The following is a 15,694-nucleotide window of genomic DNA, read 5'->3' as shown; positions in this document are numbered from 1 at the left end:
TGTTTCCATGATGATGAGCTAATTCTCGTGCAACCAAGGCAATGGATGAAACTATCTATGCATGAATGATTGGTAACAATTTTATTTTCTTTAATTTACAATTTATAATTCATTAAATCACCGCTTTTGCGGAGTTCTAAATGTTCACATAATTTTCTTAATTATTTGTGATTCAATTTGATAGATTATACTTTGTTTAATTGATTGATAGTCTATTCTTAGGGAATACAATTAATATTTGGGAATATGTTTGATTATGTGTGAATTAAGAAATAAAGGACTTAAAGGATAGTTAGAGTTTTGAAACATATTTGGTATCGTTCATTCATGTGTAATAGTGGAATCTAGTGTCTTGGTTACTTTTAATATCTTGAAATCAATTTTGAAATAAGTTTTCTATTTTTAAGTTTTATAAGTCTAAAATCATTTGCTTTCACAAGTCTCAACAAACTTATTACTACAACATCATTGAAAAACATATCAATTTTTGGCGCCGCCGACGCGGACTTGTCTTTAGGCTAGAGTTTCTAGATTTTTTTTAGGTTTTTATTTGTTTTTCATTTTTATTTTATTTGTTCTTCTTTACGTTTCTGGGTTTTTGTCTTTTCCTTACAGATTTTGGAATTTGGAGCGAAAGAAAAATTTGCCAAAGCTTTTGGTGAATACTTAAAGATTTGGAGTAAAAGCAAAGTGAAAGGAGCGAAAGAAAAGGTTAATTAAAAATTAATAAAAAAAGAGAGAGAGAGACAGAGACAATTTATTTATTTATTTTAGAATTTTTTTTTAGATTATCTTTTTCTTTTGCACTTTATTTTTGGACTTTGGACTGTGGACTTTGGGACTTTATTTTTTTAAACCCTACGGAAGGGTAGTTTAAATATAAACTGTTTGCAGATAAGGAAGGCGATTATGATATCGCCTCGGCCCCTCGGGTTCGTACATGACATAGGAGTCGTGGCCCGTGTCGACTTCAGCGGTTCATCCCCCGTCTGGTATGGGAGGTAAGTTTGTCGAAACAATCGCGAATCTCCTGTCAGCGAGTTAATGTATTCCTTCGTTTGCATATATGATGAGGATTTGAAAACGGCTGCTTTAATTTCCTAGTAAAGGGCAAGGACTGGCCATACAAGATAAGGGTTCGGATTTCATCACCGTTCCCTTCTTGCCCGCCTTAGAAAAACGAAACCAAACGCGAACCTAAGCCTAAAATTTGACTAGAACGAGACCTATAGGGTAACGAGCTTAATAGGAAAGTCATTCGAAAAATATTGGTTACTCTTTTAAGCATGCTTCAAAGTTCATGATGGTTTCTGCGAGTTGAATACGACGCCTGGTAACGCCGGTGAGTCCTTGGGTATCAAAGCTCCATTGAGCTTCCCTCGTCTCAATTCAACTTATTTAAACTCGGATTGATTCCAGAGGGGTTTGCTTAAATTGTAACGAATTCCCTTTCGAAGGATTATAAGCTGGTCTACAAACAATCTAAGTGGAGCCATCATGCTTTTTGTTTGCTAGAAATCTTTAGGTTTGCTTTGGTGGAGTCAGCCTGCTTTGTGTTTGCATAGAACTTCCCTTCCTTTTAGGATTTCTTTCTTTTTCTTTTGTTTTTCTAGTGTATGCCCAAGGTTATTAAAGACCGGGATTGGAAAAGAAACACTCTAGGTCGTTTGATTAGTGATAAACCTAGTAGTTCTTCTTGTGAAGGCGGGGAGCTCGAAGACTCTTCTTTTGAGAGCCCTGTTTTTGGAAACTTCAGTTTTGAGAATATGTCTCTTCGTGAGGAAAATACCCCTAGTACTTCAGCTGTGCCAGCAATGGAAACTTTGAAAGATTACGTGTTCCCAACTAGGTCCACCCGAGCTTCGTGCATTAAATTGCCATCCACTACGGCTAATTTCGAGATAAAACCTAGTATTCTTCAGATGATCCCTATATTCTTAGGAAAAGATGATGAGAACCCTTATTTTCATATTAGGGACTTTGAGGAATTTGTGGGATAACTAGAATAAAAGACCTTACCGATGAAGTCTTGAAACTTAAGATGTTTCCCTTTTCCTTAAGAGATAAAGCCAAGACCTGGCTGAATAACCTACCACCTGAATCCATTGAAAAAGGGCAGGAACTTATTGCTGCTTTCTATATGAAATTCTACCCTAAGCATAAAACTGCGTCTGTTAGGCAGAAAATTAGTGCTAGTGTGCCACAAGAGGGAGAGTCTCTTTATAGGTTTTTAGAGAGATTCAATGATCTCCTATCCCAGTGTCCTCACCATGGATTTGATAAGATGAAACTCATAGAGATTATTTATGATGGTTTATACTATTCAACCAAAGCCATGGTTGAGTCTATGTGCGCTGGTGAGTTCACTAGTAAAAGTGATGATGATGCTTTTACCTTCTTAGGAGTTGTCGCTGAAAAATCCCAACAGTGGGAGTCTTGTGTTGAACCCCCCAAAAGACTCTTGGTCAATAGAAGTAACACCAATGTGGTAGATACAAGCTTCGGGTCTGATGCTAAGTTTGCTACTTTGTCTAGAAGGTTAGAAGCTTTGGAATTGAATCATCCTAAACATAGTTATCTTGTTGAACCCGATGATAGGTTTAGAGCTTCTCAAGTATCTAGTTGTGGAGTAGAACCCAATAACTCATTTTGGGAAGGTCAAGAGCAAGCCCATGTTTTCTATAACAAAGCTAGGTTTGAGAACCGTCAAAAGTTTGACCCATACTCAGAGACTTACAACCCTGGTTGGAGAAACCATCCTAATTTTTCTTGGTCTAAGGGTCAGAATCAAGGACAGTCTAGTAATTCTCAGCCTCCTCCAGGTTTTGGTTATGCTAAGAACTCTTCAGGTCAACCCCAGTTTCAGAATGAGAAAAAGATCTCCACCTTAGAAGAAGCGCTTACTATGTTAGCAAAGAACCATGAGATGTTATCAAAGAACCACTGTGGTTTTCAAGAAGAAACCAGGAAGAATTTTAAGAACATTTCCCAGTCTCTTGCTAACTTAGAACTTCAAGTTGGCCAAATAGCTAAGTTTCTTAGTGAAAGAGAATATGGAAGGTTCCCTAGTCAAACTAATCCTAACCCTAAAGGAGACAAATCGTACAATCATGTGAATTCTATAACAACCCTTAGGAGTGGAAATAAAGTTGATAATAAGGTTGCCATGCCTGATAGTGAACATGATGTAGTTCACCCTTCTGAGCCAGAAAATGAGGAGATTGATAGAGTCTCCAAAGAGACCAATGAGGGTCCTGCTGAGCCCGACTTTGTTCCCAGAGCCCTGTTCCCCCATCTGCTAGTTCCAACTAAGAGGGAGTCCAACTTTAATGATATATTGGAGGTTTTTGAGCAGGTTACTATCAACCTCCCATTGTTAGATGTGATTAAGAAGATTCCTGCTTATGCCAAGTTTCTTAAGGATATGTGTACGCGAAAGCGAAAACTTAGTGTCCAGAAGAAAGCCTTCTTAGCTAGTCATGTGAGTTATATTATTCAGAATACCACTACTCCTAAGTATAAATACCCAGGTGTCCCCTACTATTTCTTGCACAATAGGTTAACATCGTGTCGAGAAAGCTTTGCTTGACTTAGGAGCCAGTGTGAACTTACTGCCATACCATGTGTACCTTAAGCTAGGACTTGGTGAGATGAAACCTACCCAGATGACACTTCAGTTAGCTGATAGTTCCGTTAAAATTCCTCGTGGTGTGATCGAGGACGTTCTTATTGAGGTCGACAAGTTTATTTATCCAGTGGATTTTGTTATCCTAGATACCGAACCTGTCCCTGACCCAGAGAACCAAATACCAGTGATTTTAGGTCGCCCGTTTTTAGCTACATCCAATGCGATCATAAACTGTCGAAATGGTATTATGAATTTGTCTTTTGGAAATATGACTATTGAGCTGAACATTTTTAATATTAGTAAGCTACCTTCTGAACTAGATGACTCGAGCATAGAAGAGGTGAACATGATAGGAACATTGGTCGAGGAGTCATTACCAAACACTTTGTTAGAAGATCCATTAGAGAAATGCCTAGCCCACTTTGGGATTGGTTTTGATGATGACGATGTGATTAATGAGTTGAATGCTTTTTTAGATTCAACCCCTTTGATAGACACTAGTAATGGCTGGAAACCTAAGTTCGAACCTCTACCCGTTTCTGAGTATACCCTAGTTCCTTCGTTAGAAAAGCCTCCTAAGTTGGACCTTAAACCATTACCATATTCCCTGAAGTATGTGTTTTTAGGCCCATCTGAAACTTTACCTGCGATTATAGCATCCGACTTTGATAGTGATCAGGAAAGTAGGCTAGTGACTGTCCTTCAGAATAACAAGGAAGCTTTAGGGTGGACCATAGCAGACATTAATGGTATAAGTCCTACTGATTGTATGCATCATATCTATTTAGAGAGTGACACCAAACCTTATAGGGAGATGCAACGTCGACTGAACCCTAATATGAAAGAAGTAGTTCGAACCAAGGTTCTTAAGCTGTTAGATGCAGGCATTATCTACCCCATTTCAGACAGTAAGTGGGTCAGCCCCGTTCAGGTTGTTCCCAAGAACTCCGGTATTACTGTAGTCCAGAATGATAACAATGAGTTAATCCCAACCCGGGTGACCACGGGTTGGCGTGTCTGTATTGACTATAGGAAATTGAACAAGGTCTCTAGGAAGGACCACTTTCCCCTTCCCTTCATCGACCAAATGCTAGAGAGATTAGCTGGACGTAGCCATTATTGCTTTTTAGATGGATACTGCGGTTATAATCATTTGTCATAGCCCCCCAGAAGACCAAGAGAAAACCACTTTTACCTGTCCCGGTACCTTTGCGTATAGACGCATGCCTTTCGGGCTATGTAATGCCCTGCGACCTTTCAGCGTTGTATGTTGAGCATATTTTTGACATGGTAGAACGGTTCTTAGAGGTCTTTATGGATGATTTTTCAGTGTTTGGTTCGTCTTTCGATGAGTGCTTGCATCATTTGTCATTAGTTTTGACTAGGTGTAAGGAAAAGAATTTAGTGCTTAATTGGGAGAAATGTCACTTTATGGTTCGTTCAGGAATTGTTCTAGGGCATATCGTATCTTCGAAGGGTATAGAGGTAGATAGAGCCAAAGTTGACCTTATTAAAACTTTACAGGTCCCAAAAACCGTAAGAGATATTAGGTCATTCTTAGGGCATGCAGGTTTTTATCGTCGATTCATTAAGGATTTTAGCTTAATTTCTAGACCTCTTTGCAATTTGCTTGCAAAAGACGTTAAGTTTGTCTTTGATGATGCTTGTTTAGAGGCTTTTGAGAAGCTTAAGAATTTACTCACTACCCCCCCCATAGTCCAGGCACCCAACTGGAACCTACCCTTTGAGATCATGTGTGATGCTTCAGATTATGCTATTGGTGTTGTGCTAGGTCAGCGAGAAAATAAGTTACTTCATGTGATTTACTATGCTAGCAAAACTCTGAATGATGCCCAGTTGAACTATACCACTACGGAGAAGGAACTATTAGCTATTGTGTTTGCCTTAGACAAGTTTAGATCCTACCTCTTAGGTTCTAAGGTCATAATCTTTACTGATCATGCTGCTTTGAAGTATCTTCTTTCCAAGAAGGATACTAAACCTAGATTGATTAGATGGATCCTATTGTTGCAGGAATTTTCCTTAGACATTAGAGATAAAAAAGGTGCAGAAAATGTAGTAGCAGACCACTTGTCTAGGCTTGTTGTGGATACCCTTAATGATTCTCCTCCTGTTAGGGATAGTTTTCCTGATGAACAACTGTTCTTTGTTACCCAAGCACCTTGGTATGCGAATATAGTGAATTATCTTGTTACTGGTCGAATGCCCCAACATTGGGGTAAACAAGATCGTTCTAGGTTTTTAGCCGAGGTGAAGCACTTTTTTGGGATGATCCTTATTTGTTTAAGTATTGTCCAGACCAGATTATTAGGAGATGTATACCTGAGAATGACCAGTCCAGTATTATTTCCTTTTGTCATGATCATGCTTGTGGGGGTCACTTTAGTGCTAAGAAGACTGCTGCTAAAATATTGCAGTGTGGATTCTATTGGCCTTCGTTGTTTAAAGACTCCAGTTACTGTGTTACTTGTGAACGTTGCCAGAAATTAGGAACCATTTCCCGTAGGAACATGATGCCCTTGAACCCTATTTTAGTTGTTGAGGTCTTTGATGTATGGGGTATTGACTTTATGGGTCTTTCCTAATTCTTTTGGTAACCTTTACATCCTTGTCGCTGTAGACTATGTCTCTAAGTGGATTGAGGCGGTTGCGTGTAAAACCAATGACCATAGGGTTGTGATTGAGTTCTTGAAAAATAATATACTTACACGTTTTGGTACACCGCGTGCTATAATTAGTGATGGAGGGTCGCACTTTTGTAATGGACCTTTTAGGCTTTTGATGAAGAAATATGGTATTACACATAAGGTAGCTACCCCATATCATCCACAGACTAGTGGTCAGGTAGAGGTTTCCAATAGGGAGATAAAGCGTATATTAGAGAAAACAGTTAATCCTAATCGGAAAGACTGGTCGTCTAGGCTTACTGATGCCTTATGGGCTTACCGTACTGCGTTTAAGACCCCCATTGGAATGTCGCCTTATCGGCTTGTGTATGGAAAGGCATGTCATTTACCTGTTGAGTTAGAACATAGAGCTTATTGGGCTGTTAAGCAGCTAAAATTTTCACTTGACAAGGCAGGAGCCCATAAGAAACTCCAGCCCAATGAGTTGGAAGAGATTCGTATAGATGCTTACGACAGTGCGAAGGAGTATAAGAACAAAATGAAACTTGTGCATGATAAGAATATTTTAAGAAAGTCATTTTCTCCAAGTCAAAAAGTTCTTCTGTATGATACCCGCTTGCATCTTTTCCCTCGGAAGTTACGTTCTCGGTGGACGGGTCCTTTTATTGTTCGCACTGTCTTTCCTCATGGAGCTGTTGAGATCGAGACACCAGATGGTAGTAGTTCTTCGAAGGTTAACAGTCAGAGATTGAAACCCTTTTTAGATCCCTTTCCTACAGGTGATGTTGAGGAGATCCCTCTGGAGGACCCTATTTACCCTTGATTGACCATCGAGGCGATTGTATGTTGTATATTAGTTTTTGATTTCTCTCTTCACCCAGGTACTATCTTTCCGACTTCTCTCTTTACTGATTCCTAGTGTTACCTTACTTTTTGGTATTGCTCTTTCATTAAAAACATTGAGGACAATTTTAGATTTAAGTTTGGGGGTGGGGAAGAAACTTTTTGTTAGCTTTTAGTTGCAATAAATAAACTCCAGAGCCTAGAAATTTATGCTTATTAAGGTTGACACTAACAAATCTAAGTGGATGGGAATATCTTGGTTGTAGGAGTTGAGGAACCAATCTGATTAGATGGAAACATCTAAAGAGTCTATTCATAAAAGCACAGAGCTCCGGTGTTAGAATTTAAAAAAAAAACATGGTAGTTTCGCCATAACTCGTTGAATCCTAATCCCTTCTGTTTTTATTTCTTAATAGGGTGATTGAGATACCTTAAAAAAAAAGTTTGAGATCAGACCATCAGACCAACCGGAATAAAATCAATAAAGTCGACCACTGGTGCCCCTGTATATGCCAGTTGTGTTGAACTAGAGTTAGGTTTATCGACCACTAGTCCCCTTGTATATGCCAGTTGTGTTGATATTAGTCAGACCGGTATCTCAGTCCATTAGGATATGTTCATCTTGGCAGAGGCCTTTAGACAGATATGGGAAACACTGTTCACTTTGAACCATCTATTTTTATCTTTATCCATCTTCTTAATATTTCCATGTGATTGGTTGACTCCGGTTATGATGTCTAGAAACTATCTGAGTAGAGCTCTGTCACTTATATATGAATTTTAGTATGTTGAGTGCAAACTCGTGTACAACAATTGGAATTTCGCATCAGGGTACTTCCTCCTATAGTAAATGATTGCATGCCAACCAAGGAGATTCTTTAGTGCCTTCCAAGGTTCTGCGTAGATAGCTAGGGTCTAAAGTAAAGGTTTTGTCGGTACACCTCTGGCAAACCCTCCGGAGACAACACTCCGCCGCTAGGGCCACCTAGCGGTTTAACGGCTTGCTGCACGTGCTAAGTGTAGTCATTTTTATTTTTCTAGATTAGATTTGCTCGAGGACTAGCAAATAATAAGTTTGGAGGTATTTGATAGACACATTTTTGTGACCAAATTGTCCTCAATTTCCAGTATTGTTAGTACTCGATTTTCTACTTATTATGGTGTTTTATGTGTTTGTAGGTATTTTTGGAAAATAAACATTTTTGGAAAATTCGGCTCGAAAAGTTTGTATAGGAACCCGGAGGACACATGTTATTCGGACTTTCAGTTTTGGATAAGGGGCACCTAACTGATAAGGGGCACCCCGGGGAACCAACTGCTAATCGCACCCCATTACTGGTTAAGGGGGCTCCATCTTCTTCCTTGATTTGAAAAGAAAAAATTGGCGGGAAATTTGGTTTCAACGGTAAAGGATTTATTATCTTTAAGATAAAAATATCTTCTTGCCTTACAAACATGAAGTTTTGAAGAAAAAGGAAGTTATCTTGTATTAAACAAGAAAGATATCTTTAGAAGATTTTATCTTGGATTTTATTCTGCGAATTAAAGAAGATATGGGTTTAGTAAAGAAATATATAGAATAAAGAGAAGGAAAAATTCTGAAGATGTTTTTAATTAAAAAGAAGAAGATTTTGGAGTTATGGAAGAATATATTTGAGTGACGTGTATTTGTGTGTATAAATAGAGAGCTAGAAAGCACATTTGGGGAGAGTTTTTGGGCGAGAAAAGAAAATCACTGTTTTATCATTGTTTCTCCCATTTCATCTTTGTAAACATCCTTTGAGCAATAAAAATGAATTTTGAGCGTGTTTCCATGATGATGAGCTAATTCTCGCGCAACCAGGGCAATGGATGAAGCTATCTATGCATGAATGATTGGTAACAATTTTATTTTCTCTAATTTACAATTTATAATTCATTCAATCACCTCTTTTGCGGAGTTCTAAATGTTCACATAATTTTCTTAATTACTTGTGATTCAATTTGATAGATTATACTTTGTTTAATTAATTGATAGTCTATTCTTAGGGAATACAATTAATATTTGGGAATATGTTTGATTATGTGTGAATTAAGAAATAAATGACTTAAAGGATAGTTAGAGTTTTGAAACATATTTGGTATCGTTCATTCATGTGTAATGGTGGAATCTAGTGTCTTGGTTAATTTTAATATCTTGAAATCAATTTTGCAATAAGTTTTCTATTTTTAAGTTTTATAAGTCTAAAATCATTTGCTTTCACAAGTCTCAACGAACTTATTACTACAACATCATTGAAAAACATATCAAGAGTTTGAATCAAATATGGACTTCGGAAAATTAATTAGGTCATTAATCAATGAATAAGGTGGACCGGCCTTTTGATGGCCAATGGACCGACAATGGTTGTCCATGGTGGTGATCGTGCCACTATGTCATAGACGGACCATTCCTGAGAATTTTAGTATTTTCCAGATGGTCGATCGAGCATTATTTTGTATTTTCAGAAGAGTTTGATCTTGTTTGAAACTCTTGATTTTGCTCGAAGGATGAAGTAGATTTTTGCTTGAAAGATCAGTATTTGGAAATATTAAAAATCATATCATTTTAATACTTTTATGGTAGAAAATCATAATAATTACGTGACCACTTGCTTTGAAAATCATATGGTCCATGGGGCAAGATTTGGCTGCATGGCCAGCCTGTTGGGTGGGTATAAGGGCCCACTCGTACGGTTTTCTTTATTTTGTTAATATTTTTTGTTATTATTTTCTCTCTCTTCCTTTCCTCATTTGATTAGTCTTCCATTTTTTTTTTCATCCATGTTTTTTGATGCTCTTTGGAGCATTATTACTAAATACGCTCATGCCTTATACTCAAGGCTTACTCTGTGGTGGCCCTTATACCCGAAAGGTGAATATTCATTACTAATCCATGGAATTCAGCTGAGAAAAACCATGAATTGAAATAAGTAAATATTAGGTTAAAATAATTTATTTTATAGAACTTCATCTGCGAAATATTCAGCACTAGATTTAATTAATTAGTCGCTTTATACTAGCAAGCAATCTTTCTAGCAGCATTTAGTTGATTCAGATATGAGATGAAAGCATCATGTTTGTTCTGAATATTATTCTGGGGTGAGTTTTTTAGCACCAAATACATCTTTCAAATGAATTCTGAATATTGAAAGAGATATTGAGCCGCTCAGCACAATGATAAAATACATGGAATATTGAAAGCTCTTGTCTCAGAGACTCTAATATTGTCGTCATGTATTATTTCTTTGATGAACTGCAATTCACTTATCTCGCGGAACGTGAAGATGTAAATTTTCTTTTGCTTCCAGTGTTATCAGAGCTACATAATTTCCTATTCAATTTTACGAATCTAACCTTCGTTAAAAATCCACTATCAACACATGTATGAATTTGTTATCACATTTCATTAGTGTATTTGGACTTATCCGTATGATATTATTATTATTATTATCGAGTTTAAGTTTTTTGGTTTTTATTTACAAAATTGTATTAGAGCGTTACAAACAGAATTTGAACGGGTATGTTTTTAATTCAGCAACATGGATTACAACAATGGAAAACATTTTTTTTCATCATGCGGAATCACGAAGAAAACGTACAAGGCAACAAGAGAATTAATATTTGTAATGCTAATAAGATGTGAGTGCTTAGGCATAGGCTAGAAGAAACTGAAGATGTGATTTTACATAAGTTATGTCATCTACATAATCTGTCACAAAATGGATGGGAACACTACTCATCGAATATTGGACCTGAACATCAATTATGTGTTAAAGCAACGCCTGGTCAAACTCACAAGTTTTGGTATGTCAAGCTTGTTATCAAATTCAGATGATCAAAGCTACATCTTGATTTATAGTCTACTAAAAGTCAGTCTCGGACTTAGAATAAAGCATGGTAGTTCAGTTTCCGAATTCACCAATCTCCTTGAAGACCGAAGAACAACAGTGTCAACTGAAACTTCATCAACATAGTTACGTGAAGGATGACTATCCTATTTACTCATATTATTTATCATTATATCTACTGAGACATGCATTTCATATCGTTTTAGTATAATAATGACCATTGCAAGAAGAATTCAAGCAATAAGAAGTAGTCAAGTTAGTTCTTATGATCACAAACTGATTTTCTCAGTTCACGAACTTGAACTTATAAAATAAAATACTCGATGAATTAAGTCTCAATTAACTCGCGTACCCGAACTGATTTTTTCAGTTCGCGAACTGTTTGATTTTGAGATGTTCCTGGATACTTTTTCTATTAAAGTAATAATTTTTTTTGTATAGTTCACAAAATTATCAAATAAAAAATGCTTGTGAGTTACGAGTCGACTATTTGTTTACAAATGGTTTTAGCCAGTTCACGAACTTATTTTTGGTTTTGTGATATTATGCTACACTTTATGCTTTTCGGTTCCAGAACTACTTAGCCATTGTTGTTAAGCTAACCACTTGGTGCACAACGTATAACATACGGTTGCACATTTCTTCTTTGTGAATCAAGATAAACTTGTTACATGCTTAAATGATCAATCTATATGGAGAAGTTAAGCTTGCTTGGTGAAAAAGTAATTCGTAAACGCAGTTCATGAACTTAAATTTATTTGTAAGCTACTAAACCTTGTTCATTAATAAAAATAGAGAACTCTCTACAGGCTTCAATCCTGGCACTTCTTTGTCTTAGTTGCATCTAGACTCGTCCTTTGAAACTAGATTTCTTATGTGAAACTGTATTAGGTTACGACTTTGGAAGACTTTACTAAGGGATTCGTGAAGCCCGGTCAGACTATCTTTTACCTGATAGATCTTTTTTTTTTCTGAATCTTGTTCTTATTGATTATTTTAATTCTCAAACTATAGATCAGGAACACATAGAAATCACAAAGTATTATTCGTCTCACACTTTGTGATTCCACAAGATATATATCTTAATTCTTCTTTGGTATGTTTGGATTTTTCTTGTGAGGTGCTGGTGATCTAGGCTTCTCTTTGATAAAAGTGTAAGTGTTCCAGATACTTGAAGTTTCCTAGACTATTTTTATTGCAAACAGATTCCAGACCTTGATTGAAATAACTATTTGTAAGAGAATTGGTATTCTGCTAGAAGATATACAAGAACAACTTTCAAAGACAATTGAGATTCTTCTAGAAGTTTTACATGTGTTTGAATACTACTAAAGCAGGGAAATATTTTGGGTATAATTTGTCTCTATTATATCTCGTCTGAAGTTTGATAGTATACAAGCGGTGTCAAAATCAACATGTGTTCAAAACTGGACTAGATCTCACGGTTTTTCCGCACATTACAGTTTTCCTTGTTAAAAAAAACCTGGTGTATGTGTTATTTCTTTTCCGCATTATATTGTTTTATCTTTATAATTTAAACATCACAGATTGTACGTTGTTAAACCTAGACAGGATCAACTCAACTGTAAAGAACCTACAAGACTCGTTCTTGTTGAATTCGTTTCTTAAAATATAGATTACAAGACTTGTTCTTGTTGGAATTCATTCTTGTACTGTTCAAGTACATATTAGGTTTAGCTTGTAAAAACAATCTTCTATGCAGTTTCATAACCTAACGTATATAATTTACAAGGATTGTCCATATAGGTTCCCAAACGAAAAAATTGGTGATGTCCTAGGTGCCCCGTCCTTTTCATCGTGGACGATGATGACCTGAACATCTATTATGGAAAATGAAATCATTTATAGTAGGTGTAACTGAAGAAGCCTGGCTTACAAAATATGATAATGCACGAAATAGTCTTAATATTTTTGGGCAATACACAATTTCTAAACTTAATTTCATACCGAAATAATAGGAACTTCGCTTTATGAGAGTTAAACTTAATATCATACCAGAATAATAAGAATCTGACTTTTGTTAAGTTCATTCAAATATAAAGAGCAAACTTACGATATACATTGTAATACCCCAATCCGGCAGGTAGGGTTCCCGATTGGGATATAGGTAATGGTTTGTCCTTTCCTAACACCAAGACCTTTTCAGCATAATTAGCTTCAGGGTTGGAAAAAACTCTATGAGTTAATCATACTAGGGAGAGAATAATCCAGGGATGGGTAACCTCTCGAGAAGCTGCTGCTGGATAACCCCGACGGTGCCCGTCGAGAACTCCACAGTGCTGCATAACTGCAACAGATAAGTAGAGATAATATTGGTAGAGGGTCGGGTCATTAGAAGTGGTATCAGAGCTGACGAAGAGTCACCTGACGAGAGTGTAAAGGTACGACGGAAAGGGTTGGTCCAGGTGCTTGTCTCATGAGAGGTAGGGAACTCTGAGTTCTGGGTTTGATTATATTCCAGAGCCGAGAACGACTCCAATTTAAGGTGGTAGTACTGTAATACCTGATCCGGCAGGTAGGGTTCCTGATTGGAATATAGGTAATGGTTTGTCCTTTCCTAACACCTAGGACTTTTCAACACAATTATCTCCAAAGTTAAGCATGTTTGGGAGGGAGTAATCCATCGATGGGTGACTTCTCGGGAATTTGCTGCTGGATAACCCCGGCGGCGCCCGTTGAGAACCCCACATCGTCGGATAATCGCAGTGGCTAAGTGGAGACAGTATCTGTGGAGGGTCGGGTCATTACATACATGGTGCATAGCAGGGTACAGATCTAGTATATCAGAAAAGAGCAATATCAAATCTTTAATCTCAGAAGATTCTTTTGAAATAGTTTATGAAACCATGTTAATTGTCGATGATAGGTACAACATAATATTTGCGTAGATGTATTGTCGAAAAACATTATTGTTGTTGGTGAATTATCACCTACTAACAAATACTCACAACCTTTGGAGTTGGTGATTTTGTATGAGAAGCATAAAGTTACCTCCAACTCAATAATTTCAGTTACAAACTTTTTTCTAAGAATTTCTTTTCTTGCTTTCATTCTTTCGCTCTCTGCGTGACTCTCTTTTGATTGGCTTCTTGTTACCGAATTTTAATTAAATATTTTTAAGTGAGCTATTTTAAATCTATCTACTATGATATTTTAAACCTGGAGTTTGTTTATTTTGCTCCCACTATGGAATGAACAAACATGAAAATAGATGTTCAAAACGTCAGATTTGTTGGTTTGAACATCGAGTCGGAACAACCAGCGCGCGTCTGTTGCGAAGACGCGCGATCGTGCCATTGACGCTGGCGCTCGAATGTATGTCTCCGGCGTTAGAATGAATATCGCTGGCGCTCGAATGAATGTCGCCCCTCACATATTCTCTCTCCAAAACTTGATTATTATAATTATGGTTTATTTTTTATTATTTATTTTATTAGTTAAATAATATGTGGGACCAAACTCTTATTAGTTTATATAAATAAAATGATTAGTGGGACCCAACTCTTATTAGTTTATGTTAATAAAATCAATAGTGGGACCCTAAAATATCATATTTGTTCGTTTTTCCTTGTTTCCTATAGTGGAAAATGCAGTTTGTTCATCCACGTGGCTCAACAAATTTTTATTTTTGTTCATTGTCATAGGAACTGCTCTTACTCTATGTGGAGGTCAATCGCACCACTTTTTTCCAAGTGTAGCTGAATAATCTTGTATTGAGAACATCTTGTTGAGAAACTAGTTTTATCCACAAGTAATTTTGCTGGCTATGACTAAAACTTTCGGCAAACCTACTCAGGTAGATCAGAACACTCTTTCTATGGAATTTGGTTTTTCGCTAGTGTTTTGGTCGAGGTTAACTTTGCAAATAAAATTTCAGAACGAGTTTGGGTTGGTGAAGATGTTGAAGACATCGAAGAGGGTTTTTGGTAGTGTGTCGAGTTTCCTAAGGTTCCTAAATTTTGTTCTCATCGCATTATTATGGACACTTAATTTCTGAATGCAGGTCGATCAAAGAGCATGTTTCAAATGAGTTTAAGGACACTACTGTTGTAAAAGGGATCACTAAGAAAAAGACAGAGAGTTCTGAGAAAAACAAAAAGTCATTGTCGCTTCAAGAAATTCAAGAAGACAGTATGATGGGTTGTGAAATAAGAATCACAACCCATGGATTTGAGATGTTTAAAAGATCTCATGGGATTGAAAAGGATGAAGAGGCTGTTTCAACTTCCTTAGTAAAGGAAGATATAAAGATCGGCATCTCAAAACGGATTTCTTTTTGCCCTCATAGGATGCAGCACAAGCTCGAGTCTAAAGTCTACAATAATGGGCTTGTTCCCTAATGGTACGTTAAGTTCAAAAAACAAAGGTAATCCTAAATTTCTTGACGATCCTAATAAAATATTAGATGTTAAGCTCATTGATACGGGTTTTGTACGGGGTTTAGTTTCCCCTCTTCAAAAGAAAAGTCAAAAGGAAATAATTAACGATCTTAGGAAAAATCATAAACATGTAACCATAAAGGAGGTAGATGAGAATACTACTTGAATATAAGCTTCCTAGTTTGCAAGTTTCCGTTATTATTTCTTGGAACTCAAAGATGACTATTCTTTTTGAGTAGTTTGAACTTTTACTTCTTTAATTTTCTCTTTCTGCTCTTGCTTTTTTTTAGAATTTTGTTGCTCTTT

This window comes from Papaver somniferum, chromosome 11 (assembly GCF_003573695.1).
Source record: "Papaver somniferum cultivar HN1 chromosome 11, ASM357369v1, whole genome shotgun sequence".
Classification (NCBI taxonomy): domain Eukaryota; kingdom Viridiplantae; phylum Streptophyta; class Magnoliopsida; order Ranunculales; family Papaveraceae; genus Papaver; species Papaver somniferum.
This window is presented reverse-complemented; position numbering follows the sequence as displayed.